General features: G+C 31.8%; 1 protein-coding gene across 3 annotated transcripts in view; it reads left to right on the top strand.

Annotated features, from left to right (window-relative positions):
* The window catches only part of inaE (inactivation no afterpotential E), a 54,184-nt gene continuing 34,136 nt past the window's right edge, over nt 1–20,048 (top strand). For 2 of the 3 annotated variants that reach the window (XM_068773350.1, XM_068773348.1), the window contains exon 1: nt 1–474. The gene's annotated coding sequence lies outside the window, so the exon portion shown is untranslated. The remainder of the gene's footprint in view (nt 475–20,048) is intronic. The other variant, XM_068773349.1, reaches the window with a different exon arrangement.

The raw sequence follows: 20,048 nt of genomic DNA, 5'->3' as shown, positions 1-20,048 counted from the left end.
GACGTGAGCTGTGGACGTTTTACTGCGTCGCTCTGACTTTGTCATAACTGTAAACAAATCATAATCATATGACAGAAACATAGAGCTTATTCCTCATAAATAAAATTATCGACTGGTTAGACCGAATCGAAACGTCTTGCGAACCTAATTATCAGTAATCTATATGACCGTTCACAATGAATTACAAGAGTGTCTTGTCGGAAGGTGTATTTTAGTGTCGTTCGAAGTGTTAGTGAAAGGAGCACAGTATACGGTTTGTGTTCATTAGTGAGGTGTGCTGTAAACGGCGACGATCAAGATTGTTAAGTTGTGGTGGCTGTTGATGCAAGTGTTTGATCCAGAAGGATGCGCGACGGAGCGCGCTCTGGACAAGAACCGGTGCTTCATTGTCGTTAACGAGCCCTTCGCTAACGCCGCCTGAAAAGGTCGCCTTTATCATTTTGACACCTGCACATGCTTTCATAGTTTAATCGTGTACGTATAATCTATTTAACTATTTTTTTTTAGCATGAATGAAGAAACAGTGGTTATGTTTGATATATACGTAATATAAAATAATGTCTTTCTTGTAACACAATTCCATATTGATGATTTACTAAACATTAACAAATATAAGATATTCAAACATAAATTATGCAAGTTTGAATTTTTTCAACAATTGCATAAACGGGGCTAAACTTTCTCTTTCACCTTTGTAAATAAGCAGATATTGTATATGATGAATGTAGTTTAATCTGATTAGATATTACTATACTTATATTATTACAAGTAGGCTATCACCTTGTGCACTCTCAGTAGGTAATTAGAACAACAGCAGAATGCCGACCAAAAGATTGTCAAAACGCGCGTAAACAGTAGCAGACTCTTTGGGCCGCGGATATTTTTACTCTTACTATGACGCGATATATCTCAGACAATTTCGTGACACATTTCGAATTTCAAGCAGCTCCACTTTATTTAAATGTAAAAAATAATTGTTAGCGGTTAATATTTTCATTTTGTATTTCTGTAAAATTAATGTAGATTAGTCTTTCGGCCCGATGGCTTTAATAGCTGACGACGATGACTTGTTAAAATTATTAAGACTGTAAAATGAATTATAAATTCATTTTACAGTCTTAATAATTTTAACAAATAATTGTTGCAAGCCTCTTAGGCCAATAGCACTTATATCATTCGAAACCGTATAATTCGGCCGTAGTTTTAAGGTGTCTCTGCGACTCCACTTCTGATTGGCAGCCATCCTGTTCACCTGTGAAATGGGCTCATCGAGTATACTCAGAGCGTCCGCCTAGAGGTTGCCTTGATCTTGGGTAACCTGACAGGCCTCCTCCATGCCAAAATGGAACAAGTTCGGGGGTGGTTTAAATAGTGTTTAACTGTTATTCTGGTCGGTTGAACAGTGGTAGCCCAGCGGTCGAGGATTGAGACTTGCGATCATAGATAGAAAGGTACAATATTATATAATTCACACTTTGTGCATTAATCATACAGGATTGCCACTGCTCATAAACAAGTTTCCAGAGGATGGGCAACAGCGCCCTTTGCGTATAATAACATACTGCGATCTCCACCCCGTCTGCCAAGTGTGGTGATTACGGCATATCCTCCTATAGATATCTTTGGGAGAGGTCTATACTTTGCAGTGCACGTGTATGGGCTTAAAATGATTCTGGTCGAAAAGAAGTAACATTACTGTGCAAAATTTCCCATAGTATACTGCAACGATAATAAATAGCGTCGCATCTTTGATTCGTTTAAAAAATAGTCGCCACCGGTCAAATTTTATGATATTATTATTATTATTATTGCATCGTGTTGTGATGGAGCTATCAATTATAATACACAACCAATTCTGTTTAAATTATAATCATAGTCCTAATCGTACGACTAACGAATGGTCACTTCAAATTCTTGTTCTACATTAAATGAAGTTTACTTATTATTTTTATGTCTCGCTCAAGCTTCTTGATTAGATTTCTACTTGTGTAAATAGATTATAGAAAATTGAAGTAAAACAATATATAAATATACAATCATTCACTATTTTAATAATTGTGTTCTATTAAAGTAAAAAATATTTAAAAAGTAGTATTTATTAAAGTAAAAGTATTAAATGTAATAATAGATAACTAGTATACTCACGTAAACAAGTCACACAAAATTTTATCATTTGTTCCAAATGTCACTACATCTTATTAATTATTAATGGATTATCGGCTGTCGCGTTTATTATATTAGTATTATTTCTAAGAACTTGCATATATTTATAACATTGTTTTTACCTTAAAAACTACATATGAAATATATGTAATGCTCGCCCTTGAATATTGAAATGCTATGATATTCTGTTTGAGAGTTAAGTTGAGTACTATGTAAAGCTTTGAAGAAAGTAAGAACTAGTTAATATTTATTTTACGAAGTTTTACTTTCACGAAATGAAACAAGGACTTTCTTTGTTATACATTTTCAGTTTAAGTTCAACAAATGTTCTTTGAAATTTAAAACGGTGTTTGAAAAGAACGCCGTCCTTTTATACTTAAACTTTCTTTTTACTTTTCTTAGAGGCGTTTAAATATTGTAATAAGATTTATTCAAATAGTAATACTTTTAATATTCCTTCTGCATTAAATGTTTCGCACTTTTGAATTTATAATTATAAAATGATTTTCCTTAATTAATTAGCTTAAATCATTGGTTTATTCCTCAACAACTTATAATACTTGTTTGTGAAGATAATGATTTCTATTTTATATTAATGCTGCTAGCTTAGCGGTATATTTCTTTATCGAAGGTAAACAAGTTCAAATAAAATTTCACTTGATTCTTCTGGCTGAAGGACGTGAGTTGAGAAATCTAAGCATATGTTGAATAGTTTTTTTTACCTGATTGACACTTTCTCCTCAAGTGACATTTGTCGATTCCGCAGGTTCGAGGAAGCTTATCGGTGCTTACCCTTTACCCTGAGTAGCTCAAACTCAAGCCGCTACACATTATTACAGCTTTACCAAATTGGGAGGCAAAAACTTTAGATTGCTTGAGTAGACGATTCATAGAATCGCTAATCCCAAGGACCTCTTTGAAGAGACCTCTGTTTGAGCTGCCACTCGTAGATACCCGTTTAGCATTTTGGCTCAAGGGTGGTCAAGAGGATCGAACTTAGACTTAGTCGGCTGCTATTTACCTGGCTAACATTAAACAACTAGAGAAAGCGTTTGCGCTAGGAGAGGAATTGGAGAAATTCCAGCTACGCTGTTTTGTGTAATGTATTGATGTCTAATGATTACGAAAAGCGAGATATAGTCTGTGATCGAAAGGGAGTACTGGCCCCTCCTCTCATTTCCCTCGCTAAAAGCGGATGATCAGAGCAGCGACGGCCGCCTTTATTGTACTTTCTTGAACTTCGTTTCTTGAGTTCTGAAAATGACCGTCGTTGAATGATGAAATGATGACGATATAAATTAAAATTTGAATGATTATAAAGCATTTTTAAATGCTTTGACAGTTATTTTCTGTAATTGGTCTATACGATGGTTCTTGGAAGACAAGGTTTACTTGAATTAATTGTTTTGAAATCAAGAACTTAATTGATTTTTTAATTCACTTATATAACTATTACATTCAAACAAACTTATAATCGATAATCGGTTCGGTATTTTTTTTTATTTTGCACGAAAGTTACGCATATCAATTTTGATATAACTGTATCGTTCATAACACTAATCTAACCTTATTTATCATTCTTAGTATAATTAAGATGAAATTATTACATCAATTACGCCAATCTAAATATCTCTATTGTAGAAGGTTGTTTCGCGTTTAAAATTTTCCACTCATCGCTTTTTTCTCTCCTGATAAAATCACTGCATTTTTGAATGTTTGTATAGTGTAATAACGTTGGAAAATACGTCGACACCTCATTATTAATATTGTTATTACGATATGTTTATACCGAAACGAAATGACGTTTTTTTAAAGGTGATTTTTTTTATTTAGTATATACTAATTAGCCATTTTTCATTATAAAAACGGCCTGAGAATAAACTCTTTAAAATTGTTTAAAATTGTAAGGTAAATTATTACTTAAAACCTTTTGGTTGAGATCCCTTATAGCAGACTATGTGTACTTATATTAAATAATTCATATTTATTATAATTAGAATATGTTTTGAGTAATAAAGGTTTCGGTGCAGTTATCAACGCGTGAATAATTTGTTTGTAATGTATACAACAAAATAACACATTACATTACGACTTAATTTTTTTTAAATTAATTTTTACAAATTTCACTGTATAGTATGAATTAGTAGAAACTTAAAAAGTTGTTTATAAATGTCATGGTTATCAGGTTATTTATAACCAACTGCAACAACTTCTATGAAGATAACTTTAAAATTTTATATTATCTTTGAAGTGAAATTACATAATTCGTCGAATTACTCGGTACGTAATAAATAAACTATTTGTTACAAAATATATTACTCTGGCCATTAATACTGTTATAATAACAAATAAACAAAAATTACTTTTGAATTTGGAATCTGTCATTTTTATATAATTGTTCATTGTTTTACTTTCGTGCCGACATATTGTAAAAAAATTATGATGTTAAATCATCGTCATCAAGTCCCGATCTCAAACCAGGCTTGCTCTAAGCGCGATGATAATTTGGTATCCCTAATAAATCCATACGATTAACAGTGAAGGATTTTCCCATAGAAAGAGTGAGTGCTGCTATTAATAACTGGCCCCAACGTTTAAAGAACTATTGCAGCCAATGGAGGCCACTTCAAATAAGCTTTATATATTTTTAAAAGATATATATTAATGTACTAAACTAACACACTTTAAAAGTAACAAATGTTACGTACAATAAAAATATGTTTTTCTTTATAAGAATATTGGTAGCAACACTAAGTCCGGTGATTGATAAAATATTGTTTTAAAAATAGAAACAGACAATGTTTCCTTGGTAAACAATCAAATTATGCAGATACCTACTACCGCCGTGCATACCACGCACTCTGTTCTTGAAATTTCATTAAAGTTTAATGCCACTTTCCGTCTTCTGCAAAGCTCTCCCGGATATTATCTAACTAGCTTCGTAGTCAGGAAATGGAAGATGAGATTGTTTAATAAATAAGAAACATCTAGTAGCTCATATAATTAAGTTTGTTTTAATATTACCCGTCAATAAAGATAATTATCAAAACATCACAAACAATAGAAGGTGGCCAAGGGTCACCGTTGTAGGTAGTAAACAAAGCAGAGGAACTGGCACAATTATAGATAAATTATTACTAATTTTAAAAATGTTTTTACCTGAAAAACGAAAATACCACGAAAAATATATAAAGAAATGTCATCAATTTTATAATTATATCTTTAAACTATATAATAATATACAGTATGTTATAAATATAATAAAATCATGAACGGTATAAGAAGTCAACATAGACGTTTTATAATATATTTTATTGAGATTCGTCAAGAAGTAGCACTTATAATCACGTGATCAATCCACAAATGTCATGAATTTGTATGTATTAATTTTAACGTTTCCGTTGGGACACTGGTATCCTCTAAGAAAAGGGATAGAAAAAGGGAGATGAATTACTCTCAAGAGACTGTACAGACAACCGGTCCGTTGCGGTTTTTTGTAAGTAACATATTTTTCGTGTTTTTAGTTAAAATAATCCTAAAATATAAAGACACAACAAAAGCCTTGTATTATCTTGAAAGCTACTCCTGATTGGACTTATGATGGACGCCTACAATAAACAAAATAGAATCCTTATGTATATAATAGTGTTCTATACCGGACTTATTTTTCATTTATAAATATCGAAACGTGTAGTACTAAAACACTTCACGATCTAGTCATTAAATAAATAGGCATAATTCATAATATTTTTTTATGCGGTTGAAGAAAAATCGGAAGGTATAATAATGAAACGTTAAATTTAGATCTATCATTTTTGGAACTGGATTTCAAGCAGCATTAGTTAATTTTTTTTAATGTTTGTTATGTTGATATTACTCGGTCATAATTACTCTGAGAGATCCAGTTTAACGTGTTGGTAACCCTTTTTAAGAACAATTTGAATCTACCGTTGTATCATCTAGACATATTGATGATGTCTTTCCGTGACTCATCGATGTTATCCACAACAAGTATTTATTACGTATATATATTTTAATATTTACCGTAGCAATTTTGCTTCTTTTTATTTTATGTACTTGTTAAATATGAGCTAAACGTACTCATATACTGCATTCTTGCCATCTATAATGTTTTTCTTTTTAATTTTCTTTAAAAAAATGTCTCTAAATATCTTTAATAAAATTTCTTTTTGTTTTTTTTTATTAGGATTAAGTAACAATTTAATGTTTAGTTGGGTAGAGAGCAGAGACTAGTTAGTGAAGGTGAACGCTAACGTACTGCACAGAGGCCTCGATAAACCTACTAGGCAGTTCGTCAGCCCCAGCACCGTCTTCGACTCCGCGATGGACACGACCGCTCGATTAATTCATGGAATGCTAAGAAATTACGTCTCCAACCAAAGTAACTGAGAATTTAAACAAAACCATTTTTTTTGTTTAAATATAAAATATTATTGTATTGTGTTAACGTGTATAAACAGATGTATCGAACTTTGGAGGAGGACCATACATTGCAGTTGGCGCCTATCAGGTGAAATGAAATAGAAGAAGCGTAAATAGAATTCATCATCATATACTAGATTTGTAATAATGCATTATCTAATTCAAACAATTTGTGTCATCTTTCAGCCTATATAATATATATTAAATCATTGTAGTTAAAACAACCATTTTTTATTCAAAGCTTTTTTTGTGCGTGCTGTTATTTACATAGATTGTTAAAATATTCGATTTTAATAGCGGACTTCATGTCGGATGTTGAAAATTGACGTTTGATTTTAATCACCATAATGATGTCAGCCCGCTGCATAGGCCGACTTTGTTTTAATTTTGTTAAAGATTTCTCATATGTTCTGAGGCGAATTGCCGACGACTCGGGTTGAACATAGCACATTATAATGCTTGAAATAGTCTGCGAGTATCGTATTATCAATCATTAGGCGATGCCGCTTCTTTTGTCCATCGGCACACGGAGCACGTCCCGAGCGCGGGTGTGCCTCGCATCAGCCCTAATCGATTGTTACATTGTATTAACATGCATTCGCTATGACGTGTTTATAGCCAGTACACGAATCGTGCCGTGTCCCACGCCCGGCGATTATTCACTAAACTGCATAATTATTATTTTTATTGTTGCGATAAATAACTGCTTAGATTAAATCCTCAAGTCAAGAATGAAAATTCATTCCCATCTTCCTTACTAATTTATTGATATTACTATTTACATGGCACCAATTATAGTGTGCCAGAATAATGCCAGAAGAGTCCAATTTGGCAGAAATTTTTATCAGATCTCCTTTATTGCCATCCTCCATTTTAAAACTACGAGGGTTCCAAACGCGCTCTGATGTGAGAAACCTACAACCAAACTGATTTTTTGTCAGTTTTACAACATCCTTAAGCAAATTTATTGTGCTTAGAACAATTTATTCCCACGCTTTGTTATCGCCTAAAAAACCTTTCCGCTATAATTGGATTTTTTAAAACTTTAAATTATTATAAAACATTTTAGGAACACTGCATAGAAATATGTTGTAATACCCTACACAGTTGCCCATAAAAAGGTTACCGTAGGTATAAATGCCCTATACCAAATAAAAACATAAAAACATTTCTCAGTGTAATCGATATGCTGCTTCAACTTGACCTTGGGTAGTGCACGTTATTCAAAGCCTTCTATTCCGAAATGTATAATCAATACATGTGTATATTCTCGTATTGGTGGTTCGGAAAACTTTTCAAGAGATAAAAGCTCTAATGTAAAAGCATAATCGTGTTAACTGCTTATTTAGATCGACGCCTGTTTTACGTCTGTGGTGTCCAATGATGATTTATAGCTCTTTATATTCTCTTATATTGGCGTTTAATTACTCGTTTAAAATAGTATACACAGTTTTAGAGAAACAGATAAATAAAAATGGCTAACATCTTATGCAAATTATTATAATAATCTCCTATAATATTTCTATTGTAATACAGGGTATATTAATTTAAAAGCATGGGCCTCATAAAATTTATATAAATTATCATTGTTAAGTAAACAAAATTTAAAATGATTCGACCAATTCAGCATTTTTTTTATATTATCCTTAAGGTAGATAAATTGCGAGGAAAATGGTAAAAAAGACACTTATTTTCCAAACCCTAAGCTTAAAGCTTAAACTTATAATCACATTAATATAGGAAAAAGAAAACATAAAACTTAATTTTAAAAGTAACCGTTTACTGTTAATACTTTGAATTGAAAAACGAAGTTTACTCTGAAATACGTATTAATTTTTCCTAGTGGACTAAGACAAGACAGCGACTTGAAAATATGACATTAGTCAAGCAGCTATAGTGCTACCGAAACCGCTATACCGCGCTCTAGGAAAGCGCGGCGAGGTGGTGGCCGAAGAGACAAGAGCAAGAGCATGAGCGACGTGGCGAGAGTGGACGGCGGAATGACGGCACAAAGCGGCCGGTACTTCTCTCATTCCATCTCGCCGCGCGCATGTCTAAAGCGCGGTACAGCGGTTTCGGTAGCCCTTTAATTAATAACAGAAGATACTTACGCTTAACTAAGCGTGCAACCAGTGCACCATTGCACTTACACAACATTGTGACCATTTTTTGAATTATCTGTATTCTGTCGGAGTGTTAAGCAGAGATACATGCATCGATCTGAAAGACCGAGTATGTATTAACTAGTGCTTTAATTAATTAATTAAAACAAAACATTGGACTTTTATGATATGGAATAAAACAATTCTTTAAACTTAATGTTAGCTTAGATTAAATTCAGATTTATTCTATTGAGTAATCATCACCAAGTTTATCTATTAGGGGTAACGGAAAGTAATGCCGCTTTCTTAATTTAAATTCACACGACTAAATTTATAGTATATATAAGTTATATTTCATATAACTATATGAACTACAGAATTGTCAACCCAAAAGTGATCAAAATAGATTTAATATCATGTTACCATTTATTTAAAGACAAAGTATAGGCGGTGAGTAAAAGGTAGTGTTAAATGGTTTTAAATCTTTGAATATATTAATGTATTAATTATTAAATGTCCAAGTGGATAATGTTTTATTTTACAGTCGGAACTTTATTATTTTGGACATAAAATAAAAAGTATATTAAAATACCCAATGTTGAGAAAATAATAAGCTTCTTTTTGCTCACCGCCGCTTTTCTAAAACATATAATTTTTGTTGGAACGATCCTAAAAAATTTCCATTGATTCAACTCATTACGTCAACATTTTTTGCCTAAAATAAACATCACTCTAGAGCAAAAAATACTGTTTGTTTTGTGAAGTAAAAATATAACTATATATTTTTTACAGATAGATATGCATGATGGTCTTGAAAATAATAAAGGCTAATATAAAGTTTTAATTTAAAGTTTAAACAAGATCTTAGTGTTACAAAGCCTATCAAATATTGGGTTAAATTTAGCTAAGAACTGGTTCTGATTTTGTAAGAGTTTTTACTGTGATTCCTCTTTCGGTAGCTTTGACTTGGGTTTTTACAGTATATAATCTACAGAATAAGTACATAGCCAAGTTCTCAAGTTTATTAGACGGACGTTTAAATAGATTTTCTTAGCTCAGAGATGTGGCCTCGGTTTGCGCTGTCACTTGGTACACTTTTAGCATCGCGATTTAAAATTACCTGAGAGGTACGAAGCACGGCTTGTTATGGTTAGTTTATTGCGAGAAGTACTCTTATTTTACTTGTTGTAACGATCATTTCAGTAGTAGAACCCTCTCATAGATTTCAAACAGCGTCAGCGACTTCTGACAGCGCTAACAAAGAGGTCTGGCCCAATTGGTAGGTAGACGTCTTACATTGCTGTCTGTTGGTTCGTTGTCTCCAATCTGGAAGGCTCTGACCCTAAGGCCCAAGCGGCTATTTTTTTTGGCGCTATGTAGTGTATTGCTACTAACTTGCGAATACCTGATAGCCCTATGCATGGCTCGTTGAGCTACGAGCGTTTTCAATGAGGCCCGAGTCATCACTGGTAACATTCGTCGTAGTCAAACCATTCTTTATTGTTTGAATTGAAAGTAAGAAACCAAAGAGTAATGGATTTTTAAATTTCTTTTGTAAAAAACTTTTTTCTTGCAAATCGGAATCTTAGTACAGTTTACACGCTGCACACGCTAGTTATGTTACACGACTGTTAAACTGAAATAAACACAGTAGTTCACTAAAAATAATTAATTATATTGGCCGACTTGATGACGTTACTATTTGCTACATCGGGTATCGATTTCAGATTTATCTTGCCTTGGCCGCACATATTCAATCAACAAGGACATTTTACCCTAGTACGTGAAATATATCCCCTTGTAACGGGAGAGCATTGTAGCGCGATGAAGCGTACAGAGAATTCTGTTGGACAAAGTATAGTTAGGAACAGTGGAAACATGTATTTAAAAAAAATGTACTAGAACCAAGCTAGTGTTTGATTTTGACATACCTAGGCACAGGCAGAAGTTTTATGTTCGAGAATGTTTGTTTAATAAACCTGTAAGACTCAAGGTGTCGTTGTTTATTTACCTTACAAACAACTCTCAGTCTAGTAATGGTAAAAGTATTTAAAAAAAATAAAATCTGAAATATTCGAAAAACAATACATGTAAATTATATATCTATTATTTTTCTGGAGAAAATGTTCCATTTTATATATGAAGACTCGAAATATATATTTTTTAGTTTATTCATTTTAACCATAGTATATAGATGTCATTTTCTATCACTATTTGCCATCTTTTAGGTAGTAATAAATAAACATGACGCTGTTGCCTTTGAAATTTTCTGATTTATGATCAAATAGGCGAAAAGTAGTTATGGCAATCTTTTCTTGATGGTAACCTAACACTGCTTTCCTAACTCTTAATTTTTGCAAAACAATTTCGTACAATTACTATGTATTTGTGTATAAACAAATCTATAGAAATTGTTCATATGTTTGTCTATACAAAGTCAACTATTTTAGACGTTCGTTCAAAATAGTTAAAAAATATAACGAAGATTTAAAAATAGAACACTTTTACTCGTCCTCTGAACGTCTTCGGCGCGAAGCGACGCCACGATTTGCATCGTAACCTTCGTACTATTGATCCAACTGTTTCAATTGTGTCTAATCAATGCATTTATCATCTGCCAGTGATCTCTATTGACTTTTAAAAAAAATCGTTTTTCGTATTATTTATTAAATTAACTTTTCTACTTATTTGAAGTTCAAAGGACATTTAAGCTTGTTACGCACTGTAATTACCATTGAATACCAAAATACTGCGTGTTGTTTTTTAATATGTTGCGTTGTATACATATAAAATAGAATAAAAAAATAACTTGTTTGTTTTAACACCGTGTAACGTTAAAATTACGGTTTTTAAATTTAAACATCACAAATTTTGTTTACATTTTATTTACCTCGTTCCATAGTCTTGATAGTGCCTAAGATAATAATAAAGTAAAAACAATCATAACAAATATCTGTTATTCAATGAAATGACTGAATGTAACGTCGTTGTGTGGATTTAAGATAAAAACCTGAAAGTAATTTTTGTATTAAGGTAAAAAACTAATGTGTTTAAAGATTCCTATAAAATAGAGTTTCCATCGATCATGAAATTAAATTATTTAATTTTAAGTATAATGATTAATCAGAAATAAATTACATAAATTTATATTTTCTAATGAAATGCGACAAGACGACAAACTGCACGCCATACAAAGTATGACGGAACAGTTAGTTGTCTTTATTTTTGACTGACAGTGATGCTGTTGCAGCCATGAGAAGGAAAGATTTTCTTTACCGACTCCATATGGTTGAAGATGCCTGTATAATGTTTGCCTTATTATTCTTGTTATAAATTATTCGTCATATTTCGTACCTAGTTTTATTGATTTTGAGTTTTATTCGACTGCTTTATTTATATTTATTAATGTTTGCAATATGCAATTTATTTTAAAGATATTTCGAATTTAGAAGATATTTAAACTCATCACGCATTATAATTACCGTTAGATTTGAATATAATTTTTTGATTATTGTCATTTATTGATTGTTTTTTTATATAATTATTTACAAATTTGTTATAATTTATTTAAGAAACCAAAAATAACTATATAAGGGAAAACCTTGTTTACAAATATATTAAAAGTAAATATTACAAGAAGAATAAAAAAATTGTTTTTTTGACAATACTATTATAAATGGGATTATAATTACGCAATAGGCAAGAAAAAAATATGCATGCTGATTTTATTGCTTCCCGCGCCTTTTTTAATCGATGGATTCTTCAAAAAAAAAATTAAAATACCGAAGACTATTCAATTAACTTTATTTGATAAAAATCAAAAACACCTTTGTTTTCTGTTTTAATGAGTACAATTGTGCTGTAATGCTTATATACTTGTATTGTTTTATTGTATAGCTTGTGACCTTCTAACTTAACGTACTAAATGAAACGCTAGACCAAACGGGATAAAACCGCGACCTTCTATCTTGTTTATAGTTAACGAACGAATAACGTAAATAATTTCGTTCAAGAATTATTTTATGTATACAAAAACAAACAAAACTATAAATATTTAGTAAGATAACTTAAGTAATAACATATTTATTACTTTTCCGTATTTATAATTGTTGCCACCTATTATTATATTATTACACACACATACATATGTATATATATATATATATATATATATATATATATACTCATTCGCTGGCAATTAGTATAGAGTGTACATTATGCCACATTCAATGGATTCAGAATTAATAAATAACGTAAAATTGGGATTACTATATTCAGACTTAAGACTTCACCGTTAGAATTTAATGGCACGTCGCATTCCAAAAGAAAAAGTAATAATTGTGACATATTTCAGAGTTATCACATTATAAAGGAGGATTGCAAATAAATGTAAAAAAATTAAAAGCTCTTTGTTGATTAATTAAATTATGTATTTACACCTATAATCAATCTCCTATATGTAAAATTTCTTTGGTAAAAACGCAAAAAAAACGGAGCTTTATAGGTAATAATATTTAAAAGCTTTCGGCGTTCGAATTTTCAATTCGTTATTTAGCAACATGTTGTTTTGTTCAATGTCATAGATATCCACAGGTAACTTTATGCATGAATGTTTGTATACATATGTATACTATAAAACAAAATACACATTATTATAGTCTTTATATAATTAGATTAGTGGCTTTGAAGAAAAAAAAATATCAAACAAAACTTAGGGGTCATAATATTTGTTATAAATTTTAAAATTTAATAGAAAGGAATTTCCTACTCGTCGATTTTGTAATTGTCGGTTTTAAAGTCCGCAATTTCAGAGTGTATTTTGTGAAATTACCTTCTATTTTTGTTTTTTTTTTCTTATTTAAACTGTTTACTAATTATTCATCTCAATGTTATTTCAAATTAAACAATGATTAACTGCGGTTACATGATCCAGAATTCCTACTATTCTTGAACGAAGGCCTAAAGATTACATTGTATCAATAACTTCTCTAAAGTAATCGTACATTATCATTAAACATGACCATTGAAAATTTCTAAATATACATGTTGGTGAAATGGGTAAATATTGAGGACCACGGCCAGGATGGACAGGGCCACGTTTAATTTATCGCTCGTGTTACACCCTGTAAATTATTTAATTTAACGAATTTAAAAATGTTCTAACGCGTAAGTAGTTACTTAAATTAGGAACACCACATCTAAATTCATGAATCTATTAAGTCAATAAGGCGCTAAAGACTTTTTACGTCTGATTAAAACCAGTGAATTTGATTTTTAAATCCATTCTTTGATAAACATACAATACTTTTTTGTAATTTTGAATGAATTTCCATTTACATTTTATAAAAATATCAAACTATTGTTAAAAGAATAATCCGTCGTTCTAAATGTATAAGTTAAAATAAATCCTCAGTTTAAACCCGCAAATAAGATATTGGTCTACAGGCTACAACTTTATTTTCACTGAAATATTAAACCCGACTGTTGCCATATAACCGTATTCTGACGCCACAAATTTTCATTTCATACGTCATATACCCGTATTCAAATAAACGCATAACATCATATAAATCCGTGTATAAAATTTATATTAAAGACTCCTCCTGCGCCACGCAGCGTGAATGAAAAATAATTTATGTAAATCATTTAATCTAAATGCCGTGTCGATGAGCGTTACTTTTGCAAACTAACTTCACTTAAATTTCGACTATCTCTGAAAAGATATTGATTTTCGCTTAAATTAAATAAAAAAAGAATACAAATTTTCTTCGGATACCCATACAGGGCGATTTGTTATAGGTATAAAAGTATTAATGGATGAATGTATAAATCATTTGTTGTCAATTAATTGATATCGTCTGCTATACCGGATCATACGACAAGCAATTATTTTGTTATCTGTTTTTTTTTGTTGTTTTTGGTGTGTAATAGTGTGGCCAGTTTATCCGGACGTTGACTTCGCCACCAAGTATCACGACGGCAGTCCCTCAAGCACCTCATACCCAAGCCGATCCGAGGTCTAACGGGCATATTTAGCTTTGGTAGACGGATACCACTCCTATCTTCCAAGCTCTAGTTCTCAGCTTGGCCACTGCAACGTTGTCAGAAATGACTTGGGGACATTGAGTGATATTGATAGTAGCGTCGAATAGCACAATAGCGGCTGTAACAATCTCCCAGGTGTTTCGGATGCCGCATTGTACCACTCATGTACCCATGGCCAATGGCGCTGAAATACGACTCCTAGATTAATAAAATCGCTCGCCATTTTTGCGGCGCTTTGCATATCAGGTCAGCCGTAGCAAGCTCGGACCACTGTAGATTCAAGTGCAACGCGATACTAGTGGTGCCAAAGTGAACAGTTCTAAATGTAAAAATACTTATACTGTTTTATATAAAACACGCAACGTTTCCTGTAATAATCTTACTAAAAAGATTTCTTCAAATTATTGGTAAGTAAAAACTAACTTATTGTCATTTTCACTAATTAAATCAAACATAATGTACAACATTATACGAGCAAGCGCCTCACAATAACTATATTATACGTTATCTCTGCGACACTAATGCCCCTTTTTGTAAGCGATGTCACCACTGCTACTTTTTTCAAGCCTTCACCTTCCATTTCTTATTGCAAGAATGCTCACTTCTATAACTTCAAACTTTTCTTCTAGCAGTTTATCGCGTAATTTTTATGATTTGTAAGTGTAAGAAATGTTTAGATGTTTAAAAAAATATTTTCATAAGAATATTTATGTTATTTAATTAAGTGTAATTAAAATTAAGCAAATTTGGCACGGCTACCGGGTTTACTTGGCAGAGGCATATTCGAAAATCTAAAGCGTCTACAACTTTAATTGAGGGCATGTTGTATTGGCGGTTATTGACCGACCGTTGACGTCAATCTAAATGCATGCTTTCGCAATTCTTCACTTACCTCGTTTTTGTGAGCTGTCTGCAAGGAAAACGGGTTGCGAACCTATAATATTTATTTCATTTTTGTTCATGTCCGTTATTTTTTATTTTTCATATTAATTGTTGTCCTTATAACTAGATAACATCATCCAGTAGTATATATTGTAGTTTTAAAGAGGAAAAAGTATAGCTCATTTTTCAGCAAAAAAAACTTTAAAGCTTTTACACCTATTTTCAATCATCCCGCAGAATTGAAATTAATAATGTGACAAGCCTATGATTTCTAGCGATATAACGTCTGTAGGGAAATGTTTTTAGATAAGGTGGGCCATTTATGTACAGCAAATGAGCTAAACATTCAACCTTTTAAATGTTTTACACCTATAACCAATCACCGTGGACATAGCCAAAACAGCGAAAATATCAAAGAATGAATGACGACATTAGGTGGTGACATTTAAATCAAGTCTCTAGAACGTACGGTATCAGAAACGTAATAATTAATTATGATTTGACTATTCACAATCAAGAAGACCCATTTTGTTGATTGGCTACCGACTTCCCTTTATTATGATTAGCAGCAAATTAAACAAAGTTAACTTTAACAAACTTTTCTGCGAGTTTAAAATTGAAATAGCTAGAGATAATTGCGATTTTAATTCACATTACACAACTTCGGACTGTTGTTCCATATTTGTGCGTAGATATTCAATTTCACAAATATTTGTTTTGAACTCGATTAAAAAACAAACCGGTCAGTTAAAGGGGTCCAGAAGTTAATTAATGCCACCGCTACAGTTCAATTATCCAATTATTAAGACATACATCTACCCTTTAATAACTGATATTATTCGCATTTCATTGTCCTACATACTCGAGCGTTTTATGATCGAAGTCCGCATCACCATAACATCGAGCCGGATCGTAGTATAATACCCCAATTGAAATTTATATAAAACTACGTCTTCCCGTTGGTAGGTCGTTATCTTAACAAGGTGTTCTTCTATCCGCCTTGTGGGTAGACGTCTTTCGCTACCTCATTGATCTTTTATGATTTCTTTTATTCTGTTTAGTATTTTAATATTCAGTTATTAATAGATACTGATGAGAATATATTTATTTTTAAATTGCCATTGTCTTTATGTTACAAATTATAGTAATAACAATAAATAAAGTCATTTCATTTTATTTCTATATATGTTTTTAAACATACTTAAGTACTATTTATTTAAGCAGAAGAGAAGACGAAATACAATCTAGAATTTAATTACTTTTTTATCTAAACAATGTTAACTAAGCCTCGGTTTAAGCCTCGAGCTCCATAAGATTCAATCTGTATACAAAAGCTCGTCCGAATTAATCCTAGGATATGCCGCCTTAGTCAGAAATTTGTTCGCTCATCCAACTTTTATAAAAGTATTTTAACTTAAAGTGAATGAATAAGTTTTCCCTTTTTTTAGTTTAATTGAATATTTTACATTTATTTATAAAAAGTGTACGTATTTCAAAAGACAAGAAACTCATCCATGCGTAATCGAAAACTTTATTTTAATAAAACTTGATAATAATTAGAATTTTTTTTATAATTATCGACAATTTTAAAATGTAATTGACAGTCTCGTCTATCAACGTTAAGTCAAAATCAGGTTGATAATGCTTAACTCCAAAAAGTTATTATACCACAATCTGTTAAAGTTGTACGTGTAGTAATCATTTAGAGTATGAGCTTACCAAAAGTGCTTTTCTCTTATAAAATTACGGCATTGCAGTATGAATGATTGTCATTTACAGAAGGAATATTTATACTTTACATTAAAAGAAAAAAATTAAAAGTAGATATTTATAGTCTATAACTAAGATATCAGAAATTACATCAAAGAACGAAGGGTAAATTGATCTTTCCTGGCGACTATAGTTTGCGGGCAAATGCTAGTCACCTACTAATAAACGGTAACACGGAGGAGGTAGATGAAACTCAAACCGTCTGTTCTTAAATATTCTTCACTTATATTCTTATCTTGTCAATCGTGCCCTCACTAAGTTTCCTCATCTAAGGTGAGGAAGTTCCATTGACTAGGCTTAATTTATGAAACATGATATTATATTCCGATTCTTAGTATTCGTTTTCTGCGCTAATCAAACATAGTGATTGGGTATAAAATCTTTAACGTCTTGAATGTATAACTCATTTGCTGTCAATTAGTATATGGTACACCATGTCCAAAAATCAACGCTTTCAAAGGATGATAAACAACGTTATGATAATATACATTACTACGTATTAAAATTAAATTTTTGGGCAGAAATTACTGGACTGTCGTATTCCAATAGCAAAAACAAAATTGATGTTACAAAATTATCATTTTGTACAGTGTGATTGGAGATAGGTGTAAGAGCTTTAAACTTTTTGCTGACAAATGAATACATTACAATATATTCACCCCCTAACAGCTTTCACATTAACAATCAATATAACACTTGTGTATTGGAAGACGGTAAATAATACTATAACAAAAACTTCTCACCGCGAATGACTATCGATATTTGTGTACATTTCTTATAATATTTCATACACACTTCTATTTTTCTTTGGCTGTAAAAACTTCTAAATACATACAACAAGCTTATAACCAGAGGTAAATAAAAAGAGAGAGCTATTATAACAAACGTTTATTTCATCACGCTGCTATTTTTACGAACGGCTAAAAATATTCTTCATCTGTTTACGTAAAAACTTCCGATTGAACATTTTTATATTCTATTAACTGGGCCAATAACCGGCTATAGTAGTGTATTGAGGTAAGTTAGATAAAATATTTTTCGATCTATAACAGATTTTATATATAACAGATTTTTATGGATAATACTGCGTGGCATTCATTTACCAGAAACAGTCGTAACGCCTCGTTAGAGTATTGGGATTTACGATCGTGGGTTCTACAACGAAACCCTCTTAGTCTTAAGTTGGTGTATGCCATCATGTGGAAGCTCAATGCGATTCTAGTTTGTATCAAATTTGTTTTTTTTTTTGGTTGCATCATGATACACGGTATGGAGACACTTTGTATTATGATACGTACACTAGTGATTACTATAAATGAAGCTATGTGAATAATAATACGAATAAATTAATGTTTACCCACTACGATTAGGCACAAAGACTGCTAACAAAAAAACACAACAAAATAAGTGATAACATATTAACATTGATAGGGAAAGCGGTTCTGTATCGAAAAAAATTTAAATGCTTATGGCTGAATAAGACAGACAACTGCACCTGCTATTGCGAGTGAAACAACAATTTGAGAGACTTCTGTTAATTATAATATTAGTGGGCCATTGAAGCAGCATCTATAATATTTTATCTTTTGACTTTCTGATCTCTGATCATCTAGCCTAGTATAGAAACGAACTGCAGAATTTTGTATTTAAATATGTTTGTAACTAGGCATTACATCGTAGTAATTAAAAGATAACAACTTGTTTGAATCTTAATTAACTAACCTTATGCAGAAAGTTATGTTATGGTCGTGTTTCATGAAGTAAAAATGCCTAGCGGATTGGCATTCAAACGGTAAAAATTCAGGACACATAGGGCGCAGAACGGATGGCCGCTAAAGCCTTAAGGTATTAGAGTGAAGACCGTCAAGCGCAACGTTGAACGCCCACCTACAAGATGCACAGATGACCTTATTAAGGTTGTCAGTAGACGCTGGATGCAGGCCACTTTTAATCGATCCTATTTGAAATCTATGGAGGAAGGCTATGACCAGCAATGCAAGTACGGCAGAAATGATGATGATCATGCAAAGTTTTAGAACATTTATGAATGTAGTAAAAGGTTAAGCTCAGATACAATCAGAAATTTTCTATTTACTTTAGAGTGACAGGTTTAAGATTTTTGCTGCACTAAATAGATATTGCATACTTTTACATAACACTGTTTACTCTTTATTTATAGACTTCATGGATACGACGTTCAAGGCTTTATAATAATAGGACCCTGTCACTTATCAATGCCGGGAAAACTATTTACATACACAAAGAGGGTATTGTAATTTTATTTTAACCAAGCCCGCTCAGCGCCACGCTAACTTCATTAGCTAATTCGATTGTGTGACAGAATCCTTCCCTCTACCGTATGACGCAATAGCGGCGTAATATGCATAACGTATCGTTTTATAATAATTGTCGTAATGCTATTATAAAATAATACGGCTTCTGAAGTGTTAAAATAGAAAACAAACATTACATAAATATAAAAAATAACATTTTATTTCAAACATTTCTGGTTGTTCTTTATTTAATCTTTTTCAAGATGCTGTCTGGGTGATAGACAATATCGCGATATTTTGTGGCTAAACAGTAGCTACCATTGTGGTTTACGGCGCCATAATTAGTAAAACCTCTGAAATTGTTAGGCTT

The sequence above is a fragment of the Battus philenor genome, unplaced genomic scaffold, assembly GCF_028537555.1.
Source record: "Battus philenor isolate CCGP_79_NKW_IND1 unplaced genomic scaffold, ilBatPhil1.0.hap1 SCAF_6, whole genome shotgun sequence".
NCBI lineage: Eukaryota > Metazoa > Arthropoda > Insecta > Lepidoptera > Papilionidae > Battus > Battus philenor.
The sequence above is the reverse complement of the archived record's forward strand: the minus strand, read 5'-3'. Positions and strand labels throughout refer to the sequence as shown.